The sequence below is a fragment of the Pantherophis guttatus genome, chromosome 12 (assembly GCF_059756535.1).
Source record: "Pantherophis guttatus breed Tessera chromosome 12, ASM5975653v1, whole genome shotgun sequence".
In the NCBI taxonomy this organism is placed as follows: domain Eukaryota; kingdom Metazoa; phylum Chordata; class Lepidosauria; order Squamata; family Colubridae; genus Pantherophis; species Pantherophis guttatus.
In genome coordinates, this window is record NC_142074.1 from 26,286,558 (window position 1) to 26,291,426 (window position 4,869).

The window sequence follows — 4,869 nt, forward strand, 5'->3', positions numbered from 1 at the left end:
TCCAAACTATTCAAAATTTCCGCTACCGGTTCTCCAGAACCTGTCAGAACCTGCTGGATTTCACCCCTGGATTCAGCTCCTCGTCTTTCCTGAGATCGGTTCTCCAAATGCTGAAAGGGGCTGCAGGTGCCCCCCATCTCCGGTTCTGCTTGCTTGGGCTGTTAATGAGGGAGAACCTGGCCCTTTTGTGTGGGGAAGACGGCCAGCCGTGCCCTTGCGAAGACAAGTAGGGTGAAGGCCAGGCAGCCCTTCTGCCCCCGGGCATCCCTGCCCAGGCACCCACCTTGGTTTCAGGGAACCATTGGGCAGCTGTTGGGAAAAACTGGCCTCTGGAGGAGATGCCCTTGGAATTCCTCTTCCCTTCTGATGTCGTCTGTCTTAGAAACTTTGGTGGCCCTTGAGCTACACACCTGCTCACCCACACCCCCAAGTCTCTTGTGTTTGGAGGTGCAAGGGATGCTTCTCTGCTGATTTAGTCACCCCGCTTTGACCTGCTGGTTGGCCTTGCCTTAATTGCCCCGCAGCCTCCAACAATTTGCCACACTCCGTGTGTGGATTGGCCGAGTCTGGCGCAATGGTGGTTGGCCCCGTGCAGCCGGTTTTTGCAGAGAGGGCTTCCAGCACAGCGGCTGATTCCCCGGCTAAGGAGATTGGGAGGGGGGTCTTTGCAGAACTGTTGGCAGGGCTGAGGGGCCAACACCCTCAGCTTTCCTCCAGAGCTGGTTCAAGGTTTGCCTCCTGTGCAGTGTGGCTGGTGGAGGCCTGGAAAGGACATGAGCCACTCCCTCCTCCCCCCACCCCCCACCCCCGGGTCTCTTCCTGTCTGCCCTGCCAGCTCTTTTAGGGCCTGCAGGATCCCAGGCCCAGTGTAAACGGGCCCTTTTCCCTGAAGCGAGCCTCCCTGGCCAGGGAAGCACGTGTTTTCCCAGAGGTCAGGCCAGTCCTTCCAGATTCATCTTCCCAACTTTTACTCAAAGAGTTTTTATCGCCCTCTTTCCAGGGGCTCCCCCATCTTTGCCTTTCTCTGAAGGAAAACCGCGGGGAAACCCTTGTCCTTTGCCTCTTCTTGGATGAAGGTTGGCAAGTGGCTCCTTCTCCCAGCCAGCCGGTTGCAACCACGTTCTTCCACACAGACAGGCTGCCTCGTGTCACGTGGTCCTTCTGAGCATTGCCTCTTCCTCTGATGGGTTCCTTTTTGTAGTAAAAGAATGTTTATGCGCCACTTAATTGCAGCTCATTAACCTACAGAGGCTAATCTGGATTCCCGGTGAGTAATCAGCATTTAACGCTGCCCCCTTCTAGGCTGACTCTCCCATGTTTGCTAATCCAGGCAAACTTGTGGCGGCTGCCTCGGCTGCTCGGGCCCTGGAGGACAAAACCTCCTGGCGTGTGGCTCTCCCAGCTCAGAAGACCAGCATCCTTGGGGTGGCACGTGACCTGCCCAACCAGGTCACGAATGTGATGTCATTCTGGCTTTTACCAAATGCACACACGGCTCCCTGAACCTTTTATCATTGCCAGTTCCGGTTCAGATTGCTCACATGAGTGGACAGACCTTTTAAGGATGGAGCCATCGAGATCTTCTGACAGGGAAGCCCTGGAGTTGTTGCCTTGGGGCAGAGACGTCCAAGAAATGGACGGAGCAGAGACAGGAGGCCTGCTGGGTGCCGATTCCTTGCACTGCCGTTACCGTGTGATCCAACACTCTTTGGAGGTCTGAGATGCCCTCCTGTGGCTTCTGGCCATTTTGCCAGCAGTCTGGTTGTGACTGGCCACAGATTGCCTGGCACCCAAATGCTGCCTGGGATCTGGAAAGCTGCAGTCTCTCTGTGCACGGGGCCCCTATTCTGGGCCACAGTTGTGGCAAATGCAAAATAGGCACGGGGAGGAATGGTCTCTGGATCTGCGCAGAATATCCCTCTTCTTGGAATTAGTGGCAGAAAAGATGAGACCGTGCCCAGCCTCTTCCCGAGAGCGACCGTGTTGGCCTGTTGCAGCAAGAGCCCTGAAGAGGTTTGTGGCAGGCGTTTGTGATAGCTTAGCCTCTGCAGTCTATAACGATTCATGGATCTGAGAAACGGGCTCCCTTTGGAAATGCTTATTTGTTCCTTTAAATGCTGACCCCGGGGCCACCCATGGCACCAACCCAGAATTTGGTTTGCCTGCTTTCAACTTCAGTCTTGTGTGACCTCCGCCACTGGGGGTTACTGAGCAAACTGTGGTTAATCCCACAGATGTTTTTGATGTTTCAAGGGCACATAATCCCCACCCACAAACTTCAACGGCAGAAAGTCAGATGCATCCAAAGGCTGTGAGGGGAGCCAATCTGCTTCAAGGCATTTGGGTAGCAAGCAAGCTTCGCTTTCTGTGGGGGTCCAGACTTTCCCTTGAATCTGGGCCCTGGCATCAGGAAGAGAGCCAGGAGATTGGGCACCAGTTTGAAGCCCAGCAAATAATGACGGAACAATTATTCCCTCAAATGGCTGCATGTAATGCTCTGTGAATGCAGGAGGGTAGCCATCAAAGTCTCTCCATCGCAGAAGCGGTCCAGAGATGGGGCAGCAAAATTTCTATTCATTTCGCCCCCATGTCCTACTTTCATCATCTTAAGTGCGGATAGAGCCCCAAAGGGAGGGATCTCCCACTCCCTCTCACTCAAGCAAGCTAAACCCAACCGGCCCTGCCCTGAAGTGGCTGCTTGCTTGGCAAGTGTGAAGCACGCCATGCTATTAAGCCAGCATTTCAAAAAGTGTAAGGATGGCAATAAAGCTACTATCCTCTCAACTGTTGGAGAGAAAAATCTGGGTGGGCTTCGAACGGCAAGTTCAAGAAAGGATCCACACTTATGCGTGAACTTGAAAAAGGTCCGTTCATGGTTGCATTTGCCAGACACTTCAGTCGTGGTCCCTGGAACTCTCTGCTAAGGGAAATTATCAGCAGCATCTTGACTTTTCCTATGCAGTACATTGTGAAGCATTTATGGTTGATTGAGCTTTACAGCTGAGTGGTAGAATTTTATGTTATTTAAGAATTTATAAACTGCTTTAATCAAGATTTAAATCTATTTTTATTATTTGCCATGAGGTTTTACATTATTGCTTTGAAACGTGATGCTTTTATAACCCTTGCAGCTAATGCTTGATAGCCAGGACTATTAAACTGGCTACATAAGTAAACTCAAGCAGGGATTTTGTTCCTCTTAACGTCTGGCGGCAATTTAGAGCTCTGGTCGCCTGCTCAAGGCTGGTGGATTCTGTCCAGAGTGAAATTTCAGAACCTTAAACTCTGTCCTCTTAATTGGGCCACAGAATCCAGGAGGACATTGTGCAATTCCCAGAGACCTGCCATTTTTTCTCATCCCTTCAGGAGAAAGAAAAGCACAGCAGAAACTGTCCCATTAGGAAGGACACAAAGGTGGCCCTTTTGTTACAGACGCTGATCCTTTTAAACCCCTGGCCCAGTTCCATGGAATATGGAGCGTTTCCCTCAGATGGAGCTTATGGAAGCCATAGGTGGAAATGTGCGTCTGCCCCGTCCATTATTCATCACCCTGTTTGCTCTGACCGACTTTGACGAGCTGAAAGGAGATTCGGGAGCTCGTAGCTTTCCCATCCCGACCCAGAGCTGAGCTGCTCCACTGACCCAGCCCCTGCCTGACTTCCTGGCCATTTGTCTCATTTTCTGGGACTGAACGTAGGAAGCCAGGGGCCCCTCCGGAGAGTCATGTCTCCAGAACCAGGGCCGGAGAGGGGCAGCCCCTTAGAACGAGAGCTACTGGGTCAATTTCCTCTTTGAGACCGTTGTGATCCTGATCTGGCGAGCACTGACTCAGTGAACTGGGTGGGAGCACCTGCTGCTGAAAAGCAACCGTCTACGGAGGGAGCAATTAGCAGGGCTAAATTTAACCAAAGGAGCATCAATCCCTATAGCATCAAACCCAAAGCAGTGCCACCATTTAAATTTTTAAAAAGAGAAAATTACATGGAAAGCAGGTCTCTTTAATGAGAAAAGATTTTTTTTTTCTGGAGGAAAACCGGCTCCTTGGATCTGGTGCTGCTGATCAGAGTCTGGTCCGAAGGCAGCAGGAAACTGGAGTGAGGGAGAGGGGGGGGGGGGTGAGCACACAGCACCTTGGACAGCACCCCAGGCAGGTGGAAGCAGCATCCCAGTCCTGGCCACTGGCCAGTCTGCAAGGAAAGGGCTTGGAGAGGCTATGCAACCGCCCCCCACCTCCTGTGCTCCAGATTTCAAGGTGGGTCTGAAATAAAAGGCCAGTTTTGTGTTCTTTTTGATGTCTTTCCTTTGCTACATTCACACATGCACGGATTTGTCCCTATTTCTTAGAGCAGTGTTTCTCAACCTTGCCAGCTTTAAGAGGAGTGGACGCCACCACCCAGAATTCCCCACCAGCCATGCCTTAGAGACCAACTCTCCCATCCAGAGCAGTTTCCAAGACAGCTGTTGAAGGAGAGGGGGGTGCCTCTGGGTCATGGGAATGAGCACCCCGGAAACCACAACTGCGGGTGTTGGGGGGGGGGCTGGGACCAAGAAAATGTGGAAGGTCCAGGCAGAAGGGCCTGGGGGGGGGGGCTGTGCAGGAGCTCGTGGGGGAGGAGATCTAGGAGAGATCTAGGGAGAGCAGAAAAGGCTCAGGTGGGGCCTCGGAAGGCAGGACAAGCAACCAACACATGGGGCAGCTTGACTCAGGTGCCAGGCCAGGCCCGGGTGGGCTGGTCTCTCTCTCCAAGCAGAGCCTGAGCAGGACCAGCTGCCGGGTGTTTCTGTGCCCCCACAGTCCCTGCTGCACAGCCTTCTCCTTAGAAGCCTCTTCTATGGAACAGGAAGGGGAGCGGCTGCTACCCCCACCGC